The sequence below is a fragment of the Lagenorhynchus albirostris genome, chromosome 19 (assembly GCF_949774975.1).
Source record: "Lagenorhynchus albirostris chromosome 19, mLagAlb1.1, whole genome shotgun sequence".
In the NCBI taxonomy this organism is placed as follows: domain Eukaryota; kingdom Metazoa; phylum Chordata; class Mammalia; order Artiodactyla; family Delphinidae; genus Lagenorhynchus; species Lagenorhynchus albirostris.
The window spans coordinates 44,810,636-44,833,366 of NC_083113.1; the positions used below are offsets into that span (position 1 = coordinate 44,810,636).

At 47.6% G+C, this 22,731-nt stretch overlaps 1 protein-coding gene across 1 annotated transcript in view; it reads left to right on the forward strand.

The window, feature by feature from the left end:
• Positions 1-2,239: 2,239 nt before the first annotated feature.
• Positions 2,240-22,731, forward strand: part of ZFHX3 (zinc finger homeobox 3) — a 280,930-nt gene continuing 260,438 nt past the window's right edge. Inside the window, exon 1 of the mRNA XM_060132275.1 lies at positions 2,240-2,363. The gene's annotated coding sequence lies outside the window, so the exon portion shown is untranslated. The remainder of the gene's footprint in view (positions 2,364-22,731) is intronic.

Genomic DNA, 22,731 nt, shown 5'->3' on the forward strand with positions numbered 1-22,731 from the left:
GGCTTGTGGCTTCCAACCTTCTTGGCCCGAGGCCAGAGTTTCCAGGCTTCCCTCCACCCTTGAGGTCCTTCCCATCATCTTTCCAACCAGAAGCTTGTTAACTGTTTTCCTGTGCTTTTATCCAGATTTCAAGGCACCCTCTGTGTGTTAAACTTCAAAGAAAGTTTGCTACAGTAAGTGCAACGCTGTAGCAAGGGCAAGCTCCAATCAGCTCTGTTGAAAATGGTTTTGTTCAAATGAATGGGGCTGGGACTCTTTCCCCTCGCCCCTCCCCACACTATTTCTTTCAAATGAAATTGCATTTGTGTCTGGATTAAGTTGCCTGGTATCAATCCTGAAATTTTTAAAGATGAAAAGCAGAACAGCCACACAATATTTAAAATGTGAAATGATTACAAAATGGCACTGGGCCAATGTTTATGAATCATTGAATATGATCATAAAATCATAAAAAATAATCACCAAAAGGTAAATAAATTACCCAGCTTACTGCTTATTTTCACGTAGGGTCTGACACAAAAGCGGCAGGCATGAATGATTTATACCTGTTTTAACAATAATACTCATTTTACTGAAAGATGGTCAGCACTTGGGCTGCTGTGGGCAGCATGCCAGTTGTCGAAAGGTTAATGTTTCAGCAGCAATACATTAAATTATGAATAATACCGGTCCCAAAATGGAAGGTTATTAGCTCAGTATGCTTAATTAGCCCAGCTAGAACTTTGCCATCAAGTAGCAGTGCCCATTACTGCAGCAGTAGCCATGATGGGGAATGGCAGCTTTGGGATTCTAATGCCAGGAGTGGGGGCAGGTAGAGGCAGGAGGGGTGGGGGTGGGGGTCCTTTATTTTCTTTTCACTCAGGGCAGATGAGAAGCATCTCCGAAGCTGGTTTTCAGGATTTTGAACTCTCCCATGAAGTCTTCCCAGCAGGAAAGAGCAGAAATTACTTGGGAGGGGCATGGTACCTAGTGTTGCAAACCGTGATCTGCTTCCCCATCTGCTTGTTGCTGCTTAACTTGGGACCTGCCAGTGACACAGGGGACCATTCACAGGCTGGGCCAACCCATCAGCCCTCATCCAACATGGGCACTTATTGAACAACTACTGCCTACCAGGCAGGCATGTGCAAAATGGTTAATGAGACCAACACGTTCTTAGATCTAAGGGAGGGGAGAGCCCTTAAACAACCCGCTATGCAATTAGTGCCTTAATTACAGCCACGTGACTGCCAGAAAGGGCAGGCTTAGAGCTCCAGCACCTGGACTGGAGGCAGGGTAGAGGTTTTTGGAGAAGGCTTCCTGAAGGAAATACCATTTGCTCTGATCTCTAAAGGGTGAGTAGAAATTAGCTAGCAGAACCTGCAGGAAAAACCCTTCCAGTCAGGGAATAGCGAAACCGTGCCAGAGTGTCCAGAAAGGATGATGCTAGAGAAGCATGCGGGCCCCGCGTAAAGGGCTATCGGCAGCGCGTTTGCCTGCCAGGACCTTAAAAATGCTATTGAGTGCCTAGCTTGTGTGGGCGTGTGAGTCTGTGTGTGCGTATGTGTCTACACGTGGCCGCACAACCACCCGACTTCCTCGCCCCATCCTGGCTTTGCCCTGCCAGGTGCTCCAGTTTAAAACTCGCAGTTTACAGCCAGGGGTAGGGCCGGGACTCGCCCATGCCCTGCCGGCTACATCCCCACACTGTCTGCACCACTGCCCTGCTCTACTTAGTACTATTAGTAGCTTGTTTTCCTAAGCCCTAAAATTCATTTTCTTTTCCCGCCTCGCTTCCAGAAAAATAAATAAAAATGAACACATCACTCATTTAAGAGGAGGAATGGAATTTAGGTTGCGTTTTTCTTTCTATTTTTATGATTAGTTAGAATTTTCCTGGGAACGCCGCCAGGAGGGCATTATGGTGAGATAATGTCCTGTATTTAATCAGTGCTGCAATGGTGAACTGTGTTCTGTGGGGAGAAGGCGAGTTAACGCATCCTTCTCTGTCTTGTGTGTTTTCAGGATACAAAGGGGTTAGCCCAAGATGAAGACAAGGCCGAGAGGCGGCCGGGCTCGGGGCTTGTGTGACGGCCCACGGGCGGACAGGATGCAGCCGTGACTCTCTTCATGCAGGACCCATCAGCCTTGAGAGCCCTGAAACCCCCAAAAGAGCGGAGTGAAAGAGGCCCCCAAAGTGACGGGCCTTGGTCCTGCATCCGGGGGACACTTCGGCCGTCTTCTTCCGCAGCCTTCACACAGCCTGTCGGCCCGGACGCGCTTCTTGCTTTCACGCGGGCCTCCCGCCCCTTTGCAACCAACCCCGACACCATGTGCGCAGGAGAAGCACAAGGCTTCTAAGTGCACCTGGAGGTCAGCCACAGGTAGGACGAATTGGCTTCTTCACTCCGCGCGTGCGAGGCCATCCGGAGACCCCCCCCCCCCGCCCCCGACCCCGGCCCCCCACGGGAGGCGATGGTGGTGGCTTACAAGTTTCGGAGCTGCTCTTGTTTTCCAAGATGGTTGTTCCATCGCTGAAGAATGAGAGAATCCCTGGCAGTGGTAAAATAGAAACAGATATCTGAGAGAGATGTCTTAGTGAAATGTCTCGAAGGCAGGAAAAATGGGAACGGATTTAGCCTCAAGGAGGGGAGCCTGGAGGATAGGTGGATGGATGCAGAGTGTCCTTTCTGTGCAGTCAGCACGGGTGGTCAGGAAAACAGGAGCTGGGGTCACACAGAGCCTTTTGCATTTACTGCCGTCCCTTATTAAATGCGGGGTCTGCGGGAGCCAACTGTCCGGGTAAGGGTGCCCCAAGCAACCCATAAATAGCAGGGTGAAGACAAAGTGTTTATTACTTAGCCTCATGAAGCCCATATAAGCGCGCTCCCAGGGTGCGAGAGAGCGGGAGCATGTGTGAGCCGGCCTGCCCGCGTCCGGGGAATGCGAGTCCCAGACCCGCTGTTCGCGCTTGGCTTGATTCTATGAAGGCGTCTATTTGATGGAACGTACTGGAACAGTTCATAGCCAGCCCAGCAAACCTTGTGTGGAGACAGAGCTTCCTTTTTCTCTTTCCTTTTCCTGTTTGCAGCGAGAATGAGGCCTTTCTCTTCTCGGCCCTTTGCTCTCCCCAAAGTTGTCTCACGAGGTCATTGCCAGCTGACAGACTGCCTTTCAGTGCAAGGTTTGGATGGAAACAATGCCCTGTTTTCCATCAGGGCCCAGGGCTGGTGAAGCTCTGGGCCTATTCCTGACTAGGATGCCCTATATTTAAATGGGTTATTGTTTTAGCAGGGCTGTCGCTTTCTATAGACAATTTGGACTATGTGATGCAAGACTTGCTCCTTCTACTTTGTATGTGTGTGTGTGTGTGTGTGTGTGTGTGTGTATTACCATATATATTACCATATATAGGAACATACATATACACATACCATCAATCCTTAGTGGCAGAAAGGTGGTTTAAGATCATCATGTTTACGTTCAAGCCAGGTTCAGCCACTCACTTGCTGTGTGTCCTTGGGCAACTTACTTACCCTCTCCAGCCGGGCATTAGCGTCCTCAGTTCAGACAAGTCTACCTACAAGATCCCTTCTCGTTCAAACATACTTTGACTCTGCGATTGCAAGATATTACATTAGCATGTTCAACGACGAGCTTAAAAGCACTTTCTCTGAATAGCTTATCCATCGGCAGAACTGATTTTCTAAGAGCAGTCAAGGATGTGTGCTGAATGTTCTATTGAATCTCCTGAATACTGAAGTTAGTGGTTTGCAGAAATGAATGGCAAGGAGTGGAAAGTAGAAGAGATCTGTGTTGTCAAGTTCTGAGATCTTGAAACATCCTTATAGTTGTACTCAGCGTTGTCAGCTACAATACTCTTTGTCGCCAATGGATAATATCTGGAGAATTAAGAAGCACTTTCAAAAGCTACATATTGAGGAATTTCTGAATGAGGACCCAGCTCTGCAAACTCTTCCGCTGGATTAGGAATAGCCAACAGATAAAAGCAATTCACCAGAACTAAGGTTAACTATTTTTCATTATTAATAATGATCAAATAACGATAATATCACATATCGGAGGCCTCAGAGGAAGCTGGTAGGACAGTGACGGAACTTAGCAAGGCCCAGCCTCTGGGATGCTAGGAGCCCTCTGGCATAGCCAACCGCGGGCTGGTGCTGGCTGGCTCTGCAGAAGTGTCGCCAGCACAGAACCGTGCACTGGCCTTTCAGGAAGGTAAGTGACTAGCTGGGCCAAGAAAGAGGGATTCCCCAGGGTTCTGCCAGTAGCTGCACTGGGAATCACAGCCCTGTAGCCACTAACAACCGTGGCCCACTCCTTTGTAGATCTCCCGAGATGGTCTGTCCCAGGCTGGCTGGCCAAAATCCCTTTTGGAAGAGCCTGACACTACCGTCTGCCTGCTTAGAGGTCTTTACTGCTTCTTTAACCTACTTCTTTCCTTCCTTCCTTCCCTCCACCAGCATTGACTGAACATATACTATACGTGGTAGGCACTGGGTAAGGCTCACAGTACTCATGTACTTAAACGAATGGTCCCTGAGCTCAAAGTACTCTCTGCTTCACGAGTGAGAGAATCAAGCAGACAAATAATCACCAATATATTTTAAATAGAGTTACGTACACTGAACTTGGAGAGCACAGAGCAGGAAGAAAGCAGCTCAGCCTAGAGGGTGTCTCAGAGGAGATGTTTTGGGTAGGTGTCGAAAGAGAGGGAGAAGGCATTCCCAGCAAAGGAAACACAGTCTATTTAGAAATCACGGGTAGATGTTTTGTGGGTCACATCCGGGATTTAGGCAAGAATCGAGGCTGGAGATGAGTTCAGGGATCCGCAGCCTCAAAGCAACCACAGCCTGGGTTCAGGAATATTTCTTCATCCTTACACCCTGCAGACAATTGAGGCCTGGACATTGGTGGGGGAGAATCTCCAAACCTTTCCAGTCATTGGTAAAAAAAACACCTGATGATCATTATTAAAGCCTGCAGTTCAGTGTCTCAGGGTGACATCCTGCCTCAGGCTCTGTGTCTGTAAGGATGGGAGCTCTGCCTGGTTCACTCATCCTATCCAGGAATGAATCTTGAGTCAGAGGACTTCTGAGACCTGTACCCTGATTCCTAACAGTACAGTCAATGCAGGGTCCATTGATAGTGTGTGCACCACACCCATGATTTAATCACAGTGGAGTCCTTGATGTTTCTTGCATTACACCCTTTGATTTTTTTTAATTTTAGTTTTATTAGAGTGTAGTTGATTTACAGTGTTGTGTTAGTTTCAGATGTACAGCAAAGTGATCCAGTTGTACATATATTCATTCTTTTTTAGATTTTTTTGTCATATACGTTACCACAGAATATTGAGTAGAGTTCCCTCTGCTATATAGTAGGTCCTTGTTGATTACCTATGTCATATATAGTAGTGTGTGTACGTCCATCCCAAGCTCCTGATTTATCCCTCCCCTTTGGTAACCATAAGTTTGTTTTCAATATCTGTAAGTCTGTAAATAAGTTCATTTGTATCTTTTCTTATATTAGATTCCACATATGAGTGATATCATATGATATTTGTCTTTCTCTGTCTGACTTACTTCACTTAGTATGATAATCTCTAGGTCCATCCACGTTGTGGCAAGTGGCATTATTTCATTCTTGTTTGTGGCTGAATAATATTCCACTGTGTATACGTACCACATCTTCTTTATCCATTCCTCTGTTGGTGGACATTTAGGCAGCTTCCATGTCTTGGCTATTGTAAATAGTGCTGCAACGAACATTGGGGTGTATGTATCTTGTCAGATTATGGTTTTCTCTGGATAGACCCTTTGTTCAATGATATAGTTGATTTCATGTTGACGTAACTCTCTCCTTTTTGATTTCTCCTTGTTAAAAGATATGCATTGATGGAAGAAATGCAAGTGCGTATGTAAAGATGAAACAGCACCTTTGCCTTTGGAAGTAGGTGTATGGCTATGCAGGCTCCTGAGATCCAGGCTGTATTATATCCATAGGCAGAGGCCCCACCCGAGCCTAAGCCTTCCCATGAGCCACACCCTTCCGCTTCCAGCTCTCTCTGCCTACACCCCTCCTCCACAGCCCTCCTGTAGAGATTAAGTAGAATGACCTCCCTTTCAGGACCTATGCACGGCCAGGACTCTCCAATGACTAGCCAACGTGGCCAGCATGCTAGGGGTTAGAAGACCACCCTTCTTGTGATAAGACAAGCTCCTATTAGCAGTTCTGTCTTCTGAAACAGTTGTTTCAATATCCCTGATCTCCTGAGCCTATACATTGGATGGCCTTGAACTTCAAGACCTCCTCGTTAATGTTTTAAATCTCGTGTGATTACCGGGATTTGTGGTCCCACAACCTACTCTGAGCCCTAATCCTCATTTGCCCCACTCATTTCTCCCTTGTGCTTCTCCATGCCTAGACTTGACACTAAGACAGACTTCATCTAGGTGACTCCTCTTGTGTTCCAGGCTATATGTAATCATGGAGATGGTAAGTACAGGTATATGAAATAAAAGAAATGAAAGTCTGGCTTGGCCAATAAACTTTCTTGTCCCTTACAACTTAAAACATTTTCTGATCTTTGAACCACATTAAATCTCATAGGTTATTAGAATTTGGTGACACTTACCACTGGAAAGAGCCCAAAGATTACTTTGACATGCACAAAGTAATCTTGTCCGTGAAAGAAGGTGTGTGAATGCCATTTGCTTATAGAGTCCCGTGGGGTTCTTGTCTGTCATCCTCCATTTTTAATTAGAACTGTAATCATCTCTCAAGAGGCAGCTGGAGGCTTCATTAAATCTGCCAGCTTCCCTATGATTATAAAACTGGTGAGGTTTAAAATCTTGGCCATATCAAAAATACTAGGAAGTTGGGGTAAATGTATCTGTCATCTAAGGGCTTCAGATAAAATGAGTTCCCCTTTCATTCCTATAGAACTGAGACTTTGCTGCAGTCAGCAAAAAAAACCCAGCGCACTTTGCAGTTGGTACATTTGCTTCACGTCCACCTCACATTCCTGGAGCCTTCCATTGTCCAGTTACATCTTTATTAGCTGCTGTTCATAGCCCTTTTATGACCATGAACGTGGCTCACTGATGCTTCTTGCACGATTCTGCTGAGCCTTCATTCTTCCATCTGCAGAGAAGGAAGTTGCCCTCTGAGTGGGGTTCACCAAGGGTCTTTCCAGTAAGCTACTCCGAGGTCAAACCTATAGCTATCAGGAGCATTCTCGAACCTCTCTACTTCATTCAGGCTGCCATCCAAACCAGTGCACTAGGTAGGGCTTCCAGCCTTGGTACCCTCACCTCACCATGGAACTGCAAAGTACCTTATAGTGTTTGTCACCTGTGGGTTACTTCGCAGACCCACAACAGGTGATTACATGACCCTTTGTAATGAACCAGTGTTTCCACACTTGGGCCTAGAGGCATAACTATAGATCAGGGATTCTCAGTAGTGGTATTCTTGATGCTTTTTAAAAAATTTTTATTTTATATTGGAGTACAGTGGATTAACAACATTGTGTTAGTTTCAGGTGTACAGCAAAGTGATTCAGTTATACCTATACAAGTACCTATTCTTTTTCAAATTCTTTTCCCGTTTAGGTTACTATAGAATATTGAACAGCGTTCCCTGTGCTATACAGTAGGTCCTTGTTGGTTATCTATTTTAAATATAGTAATGTATACATATCAATCCTGAAATTTTTTATTGAGATAATTGCTCTTGGCATTTTGAACCAGATAATTCTTTGTTGGTAGAGAGAGGCTGTCCTGTTCACTGTAGGATATTTAGCCACATCCCTGCCTCTACCCACTAGATGCCAGTGGCACCTGTCCCTCAGTTGTGACAAGCAGAAGTGTCTCCAGACATTGCCAAATGTCCCTGGGGTAGGGAGACAGACTCACCCCCGAGTTGGGAATCACTGCTCTAGACCTCATGCTATGTGGGGCTATGTGGCTTTTCCAGTGGAAAAATGTTCCCTAGTATTTGTGGAATCATCTCTGGCCTGTAAGAAACAGGAAAGACAAGACCTGACCACGAGGGAAGTCACTTGACCCAAGGAAACTGCAAGATTTTCCACCATTCATTTATAGTTTTTTACCCTCACTATCTTATGTATCAGGGAATTACTCAGACGTGTTAGCAGTTGTGATGTAGGGAGAAGCTAGATTTCCTTGTCCAGCCATCTCATGTCCTATGGAAACACTTGTCTCTGTCATCACAAGAGGTCTTGTTAGAAAGCCCCTAAGAAACTTTATCTGCTTGTTATGCTGATTTTGGTGGTTCCAGTAAAGCCAAGGGTTTTTTGAAATGCCCTTGCCTGTGTCTCATTTGGCCATTGCCACAGATTCTAGTAAAGTTGTGATGTTTCAGAAACTGTGTCATCATTTCTCAGTGTTTACATCACACTTCATTTCAAAGACAGCCTTTATTCTAACAAGCTCATTTGAGTGAGCAATGACTGAGAGCGACAACTGGGCCTGTGGAGATCTGTCCAGGCCCAGCACTTCCTTTGTGCCTAAGAAGCATAGTCTCCCAATATTCACTGCAGAGTCTCCTTTCATCTTGCACAAAAAGTGAATCAGTGGGAATAAAATGTAAAATCCATTCATTCACTCAAAGAAAAGTTACCAAGTAGGACGCTGTGCTAGTTACTGTGAGATATTTAGAGACACATGAGGCACAGCTGCAGAGTTCCAGAGCTCTTTGTCTAGTAGTAGAGTCAACTGTGGCCAAGAACATTCACAGTACAAGTCAAGGATCCTAGAACCTAAGTGCCATAGGTGTTCAGAACAAGGTCATAGGAAAAGAAGGTGGGTTCTGCACACTGCAGTCCTTTGCCTGGCCACAGATTCTAAAATGCGTGTGTAAATGGCCTGTGAGAATGTTTCATTTCCCTCCTGGACAGGGTTAATATAGACCAGTGGATCAAGGAAATATGGAAGACAAAAAATAGCTGGGCTTTCCTGAGGCACTTGGCAAATGACAAGTTGTCCATTTATCTCATGGGAAAGAAGACAAAGTATGAGTTTGTTAGTAATTGGTTGACTGTTGTCATTGGTGTCAATGTGAAGAGAGATTCCCTGTGCTATGACTTTAAGGTTTTTCATCCTGATCCGTGTGTGGTTGTCATAAAGTCCTATATTGAGGATGAAGAACTCAACAGATTTTGATAAGTTGGGGCAATGCACCAGATCTAACAAGATAAAACGTAAAACAAGGAAATAGAAGGGCTTGTCTTGAATCCTAAAACCCATCTGCACGAAGAGAGGGGCAGGGGCCAGGCTTGGCAACAGATGTTGAGAAAGCATTTTTCCCCCAGATTTTGTGTGCATTAAGAACCATCTGGGGGACTTCCCTGGTGGCGCAGTGGTTAATGCAGGGGACACGGGTTTGAGCCCTGGTCCGGGAAGAACCCACATGCCGTGGAGCAACTAAGCCCGTGAGCCACAACTACTGAAGCCCGCGCACTGTGCTCCGCAGCAAGAGAAGCCACCCCAGTGAGGAGCCCGCGCACCGCAATGAAGAGTAACCCCTGCTCGCCGCAGCTAGAGAAAGCCTGCTCGCAGCAATGAGGACCCAATGCAGCCAAAAATAAATACATTTATATTAAAAAAAGAAAAAAAGAATCATCTGGCATGCTTGTTTAAAGTGTGGATTCCCAGGTGTCACCCTCAGATGGTGAGATTCAACAAGCTTGAGGTAGAGCCCAAGAATCTGCATTTATTAAGGCTCCTAGGCCATTCCGTGGTAGAAGCTCTGTAAGTCACACTTTGCAAACCACTGTCTTGGAGGTCTGAGTTGATAGGAAGGGAATTCAACAATGGTTTTGAGTAAAGTGTAATGAGGAGAACAAAGGAGGTGAGAACCCTGCTCTACTGGGCTAGGCAGAGCAGATGTGAATAATTTACATTGAATCTTGGGCCGTGACCCTTGAAGAAGAGAATCAAACTAGAAACAGGGAGGCAGAGGGACTCAGAACCAGGTCATGCAAAGAATAATTGAAGGAACTGACAGTGCCTAGAAAGATCAGAGAGAAGAGGACAGAACCGGAGAAAGGTGATCTGCATAAATTTGCTCTGTGAGGCCTCACGGAATGACACTAGAATCAGTGTGCAGCAGCTACAGGGGAATCGAGTTAGGCTCAAAAGAGTGACCATCCTTCTCCAATAGGCAGAGGTGCACAGGGCTAGAGGGGTTCAAGCATGGACTGGAGAACATGTTGAAATTCTTTTAGGAAGTTGGTGGTAAAAGGAAGAGTGGGACATTGAATAGGTGGTAGGATCGAGGGCAGTTTTGTTTCATTTTTAACAGGAGAGAATAGAATAGAGCATGTTTAGGTTTCCAGATAAAAATGGGTGGACTAAAGAAAGCTAGGAGTGGGATGGGGGCAGGCACATGGCGGGGACGGGAGTAGAGAGGTAAATACACGAAGAAGCAGGGCATTGGATGGACCTAGAAGGGTTGGGCTCTAGAGCCCAGGGAAGATTTGCAGTGGAAGCAAGCAGAATAGAAGAAAGGAGGTAATGGTTGAGGATCCAAAGGCATTTTATAGTGGAAAAGGGGGTGCTGTGCAAGGTACCTTAAAGTAACGCAACGGGCAAGTTGAAGTTCATTCCAGTTATGGTTTCAAGAAACAAGGGGTTGAAATGTGTTGTCCAGAGTTAAGAAAGAGTAGGGTTGGTGAGGACTTGAGGAATGTGGAAGAAGTGTGGAGTAGCTGGTTTGTGGAATTCGTTGAGGAGCCAGCAGCCATCCATGATTGGCTATTGCACTGTAGAACTTTTAACAGGGTACATTCAACTCAAGTTCTTTGCATTCCTGACAGTGTTGATCAATCCAAAGGCTTAAGTGAAGAGAGCAAGCAGCTGGGGGTAACATGGGCTGGGAAGTGGCATGGTGGACCCAAGAAATGATTAAAAAAAAAAAACCAACTTAAATTTCAGGCTCACAAAAATTGGTAAAGCTTTGACCTGTCAAGGGCAATGGGGTTTTCTTCTTCAGAGCCTCTGAAGCATCTATCTCCACGAAACGTAGAAACTCTACACTCTAGAGATACTTACTCAGAAGTACTCAAGATATTTGAATTTCATTTCAAGAATGTCACCTCTGTGCTCCCATCTTGGTCTTTACAGAACTGGGGCTGTTCTGACTTTGAGATGGTATCACGCAGCATGTGTTCTAGAAATGTTGGGCTTTTACTAAGGCCTGAGATTTTAGGGAGTGTGCAGACCCTATGGCCACTGTAATTTGTGTTAAGAGGTGTAAGCTACGAGGCTTCTTATATGTTGTCTTCTATTTTTCTCATTTACTTTCTAGTGGATTTGCAATATATTTATGGAAAATAATGGCTTTGACTTGCCTGAAACTTGCAAGATTGACACAATTGGAAATTCACCACAGCTGTCTTTGGCCTTGAACCCATTCAATTCAGAAATCTTTTCAGATAATACCTAAATCCGTGGGGGAAAACTGAAAACAGGCCTGTCAAAGTAGAGGTCTTAAGCCTTGACCATTTGCTTCCTTGTTTTTTCATGGTCAGCTTTTAAATAGTCCTTAAACGCTGGTAGAAATACCTTCTTCTTTTTTTTTTTAAGTAAATTCTTCGCGGGGCAGACGTTTTTTATGAGGGAATCTCATTATTGGCTAAAATCATGGGAGTGTAACTTTGTTTTTAAAAACTTGGCAGGACTGAAAAGAAGCAGGATTAATGCCTCTATTTTTAAAAAGCAAAAGGGAAGTTCATAATGTCCTAATCTGGAACTTTACCTGAAAAAGAATCACCAAACCATTTCTAGAATAATCTGTAGTGAATACAGTGTTGGGAACCTATGTCACTTGACAGAATAAGTCCTGTCAAACTGATTCATTTCCTTCCATGAAAGAGTAACAAGATTTTAGTAGATTGAGGGGAAATGATAAGTGTAATCTATATTTTATTTAGCAAGATGCTCGAACCTGTTCCATCCAACATCTTGGTCGATAAATTCAGAAGATTTGGGGATTGCATTAGATGTCCAGGGGGCACCTGATCACCTATCCTGCGGTCTGGATTGAACGGCACGTCCCTTTTGAGAGGCTCTGCAACAGAGGAGGAGTTACCTGATCTGCTTTGAGAGGAAGAAATGATGGCAGCTTACTCCAAAAGGACCCTCTGAGTCCTGAAAAATGTATCTGATGTGTTCGTCATCTGTGGTTTTGATCATGTAGAAGATCAGCTATGAATATATATATTTTTATCAAGTAAAATGGATGCTGGCTGCACACAGTCATTCATATGCCCTGCTTGTACATCCTTCTGAAAATTCCCCAAGAACTTCCTGACAGAACTGGTTCTCAGGCTTCTCTGTCACCAAAGAGGAGGGGGAAAAAATAAGAGGAAACAATAACTCTGAAAGCAAGTGAGATGTGTGGAAATAAATCTGTCAGACTCTGTAATTCCAAAAGGAAAAGATACTTCTGGAAGTTCTATTCCAGCCTAGGAAAGAGTCTGTTGCTAGAAATGGGGATGATATTATGCTGATGATGATTGCTCGGATTTACATATGCCCTCTGCTGCAGGGAACCCAAGTACCTTCCTAACCTGTGTCATTTTTAACTAATCTTCCCAAGGCCCCACCTGGGGGAGTCTGGTGGGTGCCTGTGCTCCTCATATTTCAGTAACTTTATGGCCGGAATTGGGTATATCAGATACCTGTATATGGAGAAAGTTCGTCCTTGATAATATATCTTAATCTCTGCCTCATTTCCCAATGCTAACAGATTTAACCCAGCGCCCAATAATGCCTAAGAAGAGTATTTTAGCTTTGTTGAGGGCCCTCTTGTTTTATGCAGCACTTTCACCATCGTTCGATCTTCACACTCCAACCCAGCAGTGCAGACAGGTCAATAGTACTGGGATAACGTTCAGCATTTCTACCGTGTACTGAACACACACCATGTGTCAGGCATTGTGCTAGACGTGTTACATGTACCATCTCATTTAATCCTCCAACAACCCTGTCGGGTGTGTGCTGTGATCTCCATTTTACCAGGAGAAAACACACACGAGGATCAAGTGACTCACTGGAGGCCATCCAACCCTTAGTGGCAGAGCTGGGACTAGGACCCAAGTCTTATGTGATCTTTCCACTCTCTACATTTTAAGAAAAGATCTTGATTCTTCCAGGTAGTTAAGGAGTTCTTTCTCATATGTGTTTACCTTTCTGTATGCTTTTAAATCTGTTTATTGATTTCTATGTGTATATCACTGCAACGTGCATCCCTCTCTAGCTCACCATCTTTCTTCATGCCTTGACCATAAGGCACATCTGTCCTGAGCTACCAGCATCATCTCCCTGATGACCTGCCCTGAGCAGATTAGGAGAGAGAGTCTTTCTATGGTTTAGGTACCAGCAAAGTACTTTCTGTTCTGTGGTCATTTGCCTTAAGAGCGAGAAGTATTAGGTAACTAAATCATGTTTTTAAAAATAGGCTGATGATAAAAAGCGACTGTCAATCCACTTTGTGTTATTGTTACGCCATTTTGGCCCAGCCCACAGGCTCAGCAGTTGAGATTGTTTCTTTTAATAAGTAATACTAGAGTAAATATTTTTTTAAATAAAAATAAAGAACCAGATCTCAGAAAAACACTCAGTGGAAGTCTTCAACGTTATTCATTCATTCTGTCTTTGTTAAGCATATCTCTGTGCCCAGAACTGTTTTCATCCTGGAATCATTAGCAATTCAGTGTCATCACTGTCATCGTCATTGTCGTCATCATCAACATTATCATTATTCTCCTCTTCGCCATGGGCACATCACTGAGTACCAATTAGCGCTGTGGGCATTTATGGAGATGTGTACAGTGTAAGCACCATATGGTGCCTACCCTTGGGGGAAGCAGGTGGGCTGACCCGTAACAAGAATACAAATCTGTTCATAAATGCATGTGTATTTTCACATCATCACAGGTATTGAGTAGTGAAACAAATGGATCTTGGATGCTCTTTTGCCGCCTGTATAAACTAATCCAGGAAGTCTACCCAGAGAGCTGAGTACGAGAAACTAGATGACGTGGACTTCAGCACTGGGCCAGGGGGCGGGGTCCCCATGAGGACGTGAGCCTGAGCTAGACTCAAGGATGGGGAAAGGACTTCCCACACATCCTTTCGCAGATCCCTCCAAGTTGAAAGTTGCCATATTGAAAGATCGAGAACACTTTTATGTTTTCTGCATAATTCCCATCGCCTTATGTCACCTCTCTCTACCACTTTGGGCTTCGCTTGGGTAGTGTAAAGTCCGTGCCACAGGCTTCTCCAGCCCACGGCTGGGAACCTGCGCTCCATCTTATTCGTTTGTACTTTAATTCAGGGAGGGCTCCATAAATATTCATGGCGATGATAAGAATGGCATTGAGGCTCTCAGCACCACTTTATGCAGGTTCTAAAACCACAAAAATCATTGACTTGACCCACAGAGCTATCTGCCTAATTGACAACTCAAAACAGCAGGTCCTTGGCCTGTAACATTTGGAAGTTAAAATTAGAACTTCTACAACATATCGAAAGTTCTGGATTTCCAGCATGTCTGAAGAGGATTTAGATCCTGACGTGCCTGAAGAGACACATCTATAACTGGACCTACTGAACCAGACCCTTCTGCCGGTATTGTACACTGATCTGTGACAGGGCCTCCGGAAGGTAACGTCATGATACCTGAATGCTCTCCTGGCTGGCTGCCAGGGCCAGTGTTACAGTATTGGAAGTGTTTCTCGAGAAACAGGAATGCATCTGAACGTTGAAGACCAGTACTCTTTTAACGTTGAAAGTCCCTTCTCTAGATTTTGCTAGGGTCCTCCAACAGGATGTTGTATTTCTGATTTTCTATATAACCTGGTGGTAAACTTGCCCGCGAAAGCATGTCCTCCCTTAGAGTCCCACCTTCATGCGTGTTGGGGATTATGAGTTCTCACCTTAAGTAATGATTGCTTAATAACCTCACTTTCGTGTGACCGTCCCATTCCCGCTTCTACCTCACTGCCCCATCCCGGACTCTCACGTGTATGAGCTCAGGAGAGAACAGCCTGGGGTGGAAGGTGGGAGCAAAAGGGCAGGTGAGGATCCGCGTTCTGCCCCTTGGCCAGGCCAGCCCTTCCCTGTGACCGCCCCGGTTGTGTTACCCTCCGGCCTCACCACCTCGTGGTCTACCTTTGAGGCGGTTTCCAGGGACATCATGTCTCCACCTTTCTGTGAGGATAAATAAACAGTTTGAGGCTCTCGTGTCTTTATTAAACATTTCCTCTAAACGGCATGCTTTGGCTGTGTGCCCACATGAACCAAGAAAGCTTTCTGGGAGCAGCCGAACCCCAGAGCCCGGCCACACGGTTCCTCGTATAAATAGCCCTTTGAGCAGGCAGGAGGCACCTGCGCTGATCGCCGCCCTTCCTCCCTGACTCCTGGGTCTTCAGAGCTCCCTGGGTCCTGGGCTGGAAGGATGCTGAGAAGCCTCCTGGGCCCCTGGCAAAATGAGGAGCGCCGAGAAGAGAGCACGAGCCAGTTACAGGCGCCCGCTCTGCAGGGCCGCTGGGGCCTGTGGTCCGGCTGTGGGGAGGGAAGGGTGCCCCCGCCTGCAGCAGTGGTGTAAATGTGGGAGAGGACAGGCAGAGAAGAAATAAATAAATAAGGCCCCCAACACCTAAATCTCTGAGCCCACTGGAGCAGGAAATTGAGTGGCTGGACAGAGCAGCCTTGCTCTGCCCTTCCCCCATCCTTGGTCTAGAAGGTTTTCTAGGCCTTACAGACTGTTTTTTTTTTTAAGAACTCTCCAACCTATAGAGAAAGAGGAAGTGTATTTTTAAAACAGAGTGAAGACTCAGTAGCCACAGATCTGAAAGAGAATGAAAGGGGAAGAAAGGCTTGTGGAAGAAGGGAAAGGAAAAGGGCCTACAGAAGAGTGTCTGTGTGTGTGTGTGTGTGTGTGTGTGTGTGTGTCCAAGACAGCTTAGGAGACAGCCTACAAGGAACAAGAAAACAAAGGGAAGTGTGACACGAGAAAGACAGAGAAATAAGTGGGAGCAGGCGTGAGTGGTGGGGGGAGGAGGCCGGTGGCGGAGAGAGGCGGGCAGCATGGATGCCGGAATGCGGCCGAGCTGGGAGGGAGGGAGGGAGGGAGGGAGGCTGCACATGTGTGAGAGAAAGACAATGATGTCAGCATTTCCTTCTGGATTGGTCACATGGTCCTTGCCAGGTAAACAGACTGGAAATAGACTCCATAAAGGCCGAGCCTGCTGGGGGAGGGTGGGAGGCCCTGGCACTTCACCCTTTCCTCGCTGTGGCCTCCTGAACAAGCCGTTTTTTTTCATGTTTGTGACAAGGTGGTCTCGGAGTGGAATTGCATTTTTACGAGCCAAGGAACATGACTCAGGGAGGGAAAGCTATTTGCTTTTATAATTAGCTCAAGGAGTTACGAGACATTTTGATTTTAAAAAAGAACAGAGGTGGGGTGAATGTAAATTTAAGCTCAGATGCTGTGTCTTGGGGAGTGGATTGCTTGTCCTCATTTGTCTCCTTTGGAAGAGGGTCAGATGGGTCTCGATGAAGGGTGGATAGGATAGGAAGGCTGCAATTTAGAATGAAAGGATCAGATGCTGTGATTATCAAGATTAGGAAAAAGAAAATGCTAACAGACTCAAGGTGACTATATTAAAGGAGTGTGATACAGCTCAGTAGTGACCATGGTGCCGCAGGAGGAATGGAGACCCCACAAAAGAGATGAGGCGAAAAAAAGACAAGTTACTGTGACTTTCAAACAGAGTTGTTGTTGTTGTTGTTGTTGTTTTCCAAAATGACGGTTCCCAACCCAAACAGGGCAGAGCATTTTAGAATGGCAAAAGCATGTCTGGAAACTTTATCTGAAAAGAAAAGTGGATGGAACAGGTAATTCTTCCACTTGGAAGGCTGTCGAATCCAAAATGGTAGGGGTGGGGAGAACATGGCTCTTTCTTCAAATTCCTGGAAACAGGGCCTTTGCATCATGTTGCAATAGCTTATTTAGGTCATCCTTTGAATAATTTTGGATTGAAAGGAACTACCTTATTTTGGTCATCATTTTCTACGTCCTTGTGGAAATTTGGCCAAAGCCTGTGTGAGGGAGGGTGGCCAACTGTCACAGTCTTCCAGGGTTGAGGGCATTTCTGGGATGCAGTTTTAAATCTAGGATAGTCTTGGGCAAAGTGGGACCAGTTGGTCATGGTAGTGGGAGGCCTAGTCTAGTGGACAGAGAAATAATAATTCATCCCCACCCTGCTCCACCAACAAACAAAACAGAACTCTTTCACTCTTTTTCTACTCATTTCTTCCTCTCTCCCCCATCATTCCTTCCCCTCAACTTGCCACTGCAAGACGAATTTGAGGGTATGTGACTGTGTACTCGGACTTGGGAGCCGGCAGAATACGACTGAGGTGAACAGTTGGCTTTAGTTACCCCTGGAAGAAGGAAGGGAGAAGAAAAGGTTCATCCTTGCTGCTTCTGCTTCCTCCCTGCCTTCCACTTCCCCCATTCATTGGAGGGGGAGGAGGGGTCCATCAGTGCCACAAGTGTACTTTCAGCCCTTGGGTTGAAAGATAGATATTTGATACCCTTCTCCGTTAACAAAATACGTCACTCTGACAAGACTCCCAGCCCAGAGTTATTTTTGCAGCATTATGTAACTGGACTCCCTGGTCAGGAGGACTTCCTTAACAAGGCTTTCAGCAACCCCTCCGTGGGGGCCTGGCCAGTCCTGCCCAATTACACACACTCACTCTTGTGCAGTTTCAGCCCAGGTCAACCCAGTGAAACATAGTGAGGAGACATCAGCCCTCGCTGCTGACCTGCTCACCGTATCCCTGTGCTGTAGAGCCCCTAGAAGGAGTGTTTCAGTGGCTGGTGGCCAGAGTTGGGGGAAGACTCTCCCATGGCAAACCTCGATGTGCACATAGCAGGCATTGCAGCACAGACCCTCCCCCGTACCTACCCTCCCACCCGTCCCACCAAGGCCTGCAAAACTGAGCTCCTGGGGCCAGCCCTGAAGGGACTGGGAGACCCTCCGAAGGCCTGCCATTTGGATGTCGCTGCCCTCTCTTCTTCCCGGTCTTCTGGATTTCCTCATACTTGTTCATGAGTAATCGGTCATCTGATCGTCCCTTCCTGTTAGCCTGCTGACTCACAGAAGTTAGAAATGTGTCTGAGCTTCAGACACAGTAAGAAAATTTACAAAGAAAAACAAAAAAAGGTCAGGTATGAACTTCTCCTGGTGTGGCCAACGTAGGCCTACGAATCCAGGGGTACACTGGGCAGCTGTTTCGGGGTGACAGTATGTTGCCATCCTCCTGGGAGCTTGTTCATGCTGTTGTGTTTCATTGTCATTTCTGTCTTTTGGCCTTGAGACAACATCCTCCATGACCTTCAGTAGCCCGTCTCCTCGCCTTGGATCCAGTCCGGAATCCATACCAAAACCAAAGAACCCATCCCACAGTATTTTTCTTTCCCTCCCCTCAGCCCATGGCACCTCGTATCTCTCTTTTATTTTCTCTTGAGTCCCTGGTTCTCCTATCTTAACAAGAGGCAGATGGTATAATAGAAATAGCTTTAAAGCCAGATGGAGCTGGGTTCACATTGAAGCTAAGCCCTGAATAGCTGTGCGATCTTAATCCCTGAGTCTGATTTTTCTCATCCATAAAATGGGACTAATAATACCCATTTCCCAAGGCCACTGGGAGAATTGAATACAATAACCTAGAAAGTGCCTTCCAGGGGACCCACACGTAGTAGCTGCTCGATAAGTGGCAGGCCTTCAGGGAGGGAGGAGGGAGGAAGAGGAAAGGGCCATTTTGCCAGGTTCCTAAGAGCTAATTTCCATCTCCGTTACTACACCATCCATCTCCCACGGGGATGCCCTTTTTAAGGCTGCTGAAATGAGTCTCGCCATCTTTGTTGGGGGGCGTGGGTGCGGGAAGCAAAGAAATGCTCTTGGACTCAGCGTCTCAGCACACCAGCACAGGGTCCCTGGGATAGAGACCCCTGTGGCTGTTCCTTTTGGGAAATCTTCCCAGCCTGAAGGATCTGTCTTCCCCCCACGCCGGCCCCCCTTATAACCAAGGTCTCCCTGCAGACCCCTCCAATGTTAGGCATTATGTTCAATATATTAGCTCTGCGCCAAGTTGCAGGGGCCACCAAGTACCCAGAGCAAAGGGAAAAGGGATATGTGGTTTCTCCCAGAGTATCCACCTGTGTGAACCAGGTGGAACCGGCACACGTCAGGGATGCTGAGGGCAAACTGAGGCATAAATAATGGGGAGAGGAGGCAAGAAGATTCCCTGGAGGTGGGGGTGGGATGGGAATAGCCACCACCCAGGGGCACCTCTCCCTGAAGGGCACAAAGGCCAAGAGCCAGTGACTTTGGCTGTACCTGGAGCGCGGGCTGGGCAGGGTGGAGGAGAGCCTATGGCAGCCGCACCACTGTTCCAGTTGGCAGAAAGCCCTTCCCTGAAGACTGTGAGTTTAACCTTTAGCATTCAAGTGTCGGAGCTTAAGTGTCGTTACGAGCAGTTCTTCCTGCTGCAGCGTTCCCAGACTGCGGGAAGAGGGGTCGGCAGAAATCCACCCGCTTTCCTTTTTCTTCCCAGACAAAACGAGAGGGAGGGAGACATGCAGAACCAAACACGCAGACACAGGCACTGCTCAAGTCGGGCCCTCGCTAACCCTAAACATCCAGTCCCATCCCCTTGGCCAGTCTTGTTTCTCCAGGCCTGAGTGTCTCCCAGGGGGTCCCCCACTCCCAGCTCCCCTGGGGCTGTGGGGTTCACAACCACCCTCTGGCCCCCCAAGCCTCCGCTGGGAGTGTTGTCTGGGAACACCACCCCTTGCTCTCTGCAGCTGGATTCAGGGCCCCCAACTGCCCCCAGCTTGGTGGCCCGCAGGTTGGGGTTGGGGCACCTGTGTCCTGAAAGAAGCTGGGAAGTCTGGCGTGGGCGGTGGAGAAAGGATGCCGTCGAGCGGCCCGGGGTGGGGAGTGGGATGCAACGGGGACAGGCACTGGGCCTGGGCATCTGAGGCCAAGCGCAAGACGTGCGCCCGCCGCCGCCACGCCCTCTCCTTCCCAGGTGGCTGCCGGCGCCGGGCGTGGTGGTTTTCGGGGCGGGGGGGCGCCCCGCAGGGTAGCTCCAGTTGCTCCGCGTGGGGTCATTTTCCCCCCAGAGCCAGCCGCCGTGCTTTGCGCACACCTGTGAGGGTTGCCCAGGTCCCAGAGCAGCGGTTCTGCGCCGGCTTAAGTTCCCCAGCTGGCCTCTCCAGGGGCCTGAGCGCCCGGGCTTCCTGTGGGGAGCTCGGAGCCGGCGGGAGAATAAAGCTTTCCCGAAATGGGACTGGGTGTGCCAGGCTTTAGGGACGCGAGCCCTGGCTCAGTGAACTGTGTGGTCAGTGTCTCGGGAAACTGTCGGGATCCTCGAGGTTGTGGTTCATGGGAAGGAGGGAACAGCGCAAGGTCTCTACCGAGCCCCGGGGGAAGGAGGGCAGCGGTGAAAAGCGTGCGCCCTATGCCCGGGCCAGAGGAAGGTGGCGTCGAATGTCCCTGCTGCCCCACTGGGCCTTGGAATTAAACAGGGAGGTGGTTGCGCCCACAGGGGACCACTGTTTTGCCCGTTGCCCCGGCACAGGCTGGGCCCGCAGGACATCCGCGGGGAGTCCAGCTATAGCCAGAGCCCCCCGGGCCTGGTGTGCACCGGACTCTTCGAGGCCCGTGGGGCCGCGCCGGATTCTCCGCCCGCCGGCCTTAACCAAGCGCCGGCTCCAAATTTCGTGCCATCCGTGTGCAGGAAGATTGGGTTTGCCTTTTTCTCTATTTCTAAGAATAGGAAACAAACGAATTGGAAAATTTTGCTTTGGAAAAATATCTGTTCGATGTCGTTCGGTGCTTAAATTGTCCTTGGATTTTTTTTTTCCAGCTTCGTTTGAAAAAAAAAAAAAGAAAGTTGATGCGCGTCCCAAACCTTGTTTCTCTTTAAACCGTCCCCTTAGACGTGCAGTCGGTTGCTGCAGATGTTTTCTGGGGCAAAGAGAGTGAAATGGAATGGGAGGGAGCATGAGGGCTGGGACTCTCTCATTTTAAATCCCATTACTGTCTTTGAGGAGAAGCACAAAAAAATCAGGAAAAGATGGTTCGTCCCCCACTGATTTCCCTCACTTCAAAGATTTCCCTCACCCCTTAAATCAGAAATATTATGGCGCTAGGTATTTCTCAAGAAAAAAAATGCACATGTTTCTTCAGAATATGTACACGGTATAGGTCCCTTTTTACATTTCTCAGCAAAAAAAAAAAAAAAAAAAATGGGGGGATATCAGGCACTCAATTCCTTGGCTATTAAACAAGCCTGCAAGAAACGCAGGCATCGGGGGAATGCTCAGCCGCGCATCCCTCCATTAGCGCAAGCTTGCGTGTCTGCGTGTCAACAATGCACGTGCTACCACGGGCACCGACTCCCCACGCCGGCCCTAGAAGGCTCCGAGCAAATGGGTGCCAGGTCCCAGTTACGCGGTCGCCGCCTTGCTCCCCAGGCCGCCGCCCGTGCCTCTCAAGGATCCCTTTTTCTGCCTCCGCCTGGCAAGTCGGAAGCCTCGATCATTCCCCGCCAAGTAGCCCTTGGAATTCCCTAAAGCGCATGTAGACTGACCGAGGGTCTCCTGTCCTCGAGTTGTTCACTTTGTTACGTTAAGATGAGGTTAGTTCTCTCTCTGCTTCACCCGCCCCAGGCTTTAGATGTAGTGCAAACTTCTGGTACCAGGTCACCAAAAGGGGAGCCAGCGCTCGTCAGTGGTGTGGGCGGTGCGGAACCTAGGAGAGCCACCAGCTCCGAGGCGCCTCCTGCCCCAAGGCTGGAATTCAGATTTCTATTGCAAAGGAGCCGAGGAAACTGGGAATCTGACTCAAACCCTGGAACTGACTAATTGCCCTGCATTTTCACAATGCGCCATGTATTCGAAATGAAGGGCAGGCTTTATCATTTGGAACTCTTTCAAGGACCTGGGCGCTCCAAGTTTGGGGCTAATTCTTTAAAGGTTTTACTTCTGAGAAATAGGGAGAAAAGAATGAAAGAATGAAATATACCCACAATCCGTGTACTGGGGATGGCACTCAAGAGTAGGTTGTGGTCTCTTTTGAATCGGGAGTTCAAAAGGAAAAAAAAAAAGTCTGTTCCCTCCCCCTTGCCCCAGGGATGAAACCTCTCTAGATTCTAGCGGCCAATTTGGTTTGATTTCCGCGGTTTGGAGGCTCTGGTGGGGTAAAGGGCGGCGGGGCTCGGAAGACAGACCTCAGCTGCCTCCTGGACCAGCTGGTCCGCTCTTGGCCCTGGAAGCAGAAGCTGAAATCGGGGTGATTCACCCTCGCCCTGGCAGCTGGAGAGAGCGTCTGGGGAGCGCGACGCTGAGCCTCTTGTATGTGGACCTCCTAGCTCCCTCCTCTCCCTCTCTGCTCTCGGCACCCCCCACCTGCCTACTGTCCCCCAGGGATCTAGTTTCCCTTTCTGTCATTTCGAGCCAGTTCTTTTCCCACCAGAAACTCCTTTTCCTTGGAGTAACTTTCCAAAAGAGCTGTCGTTGTCCTGAAGTCCAACCTTGTGGGGGTGGATCCGGGAAGCCCTTTCTCAATTAAAGCTCCTTCTCTGGGCACCGTGTACATGCCCCTGCAGTCCCTAGGAC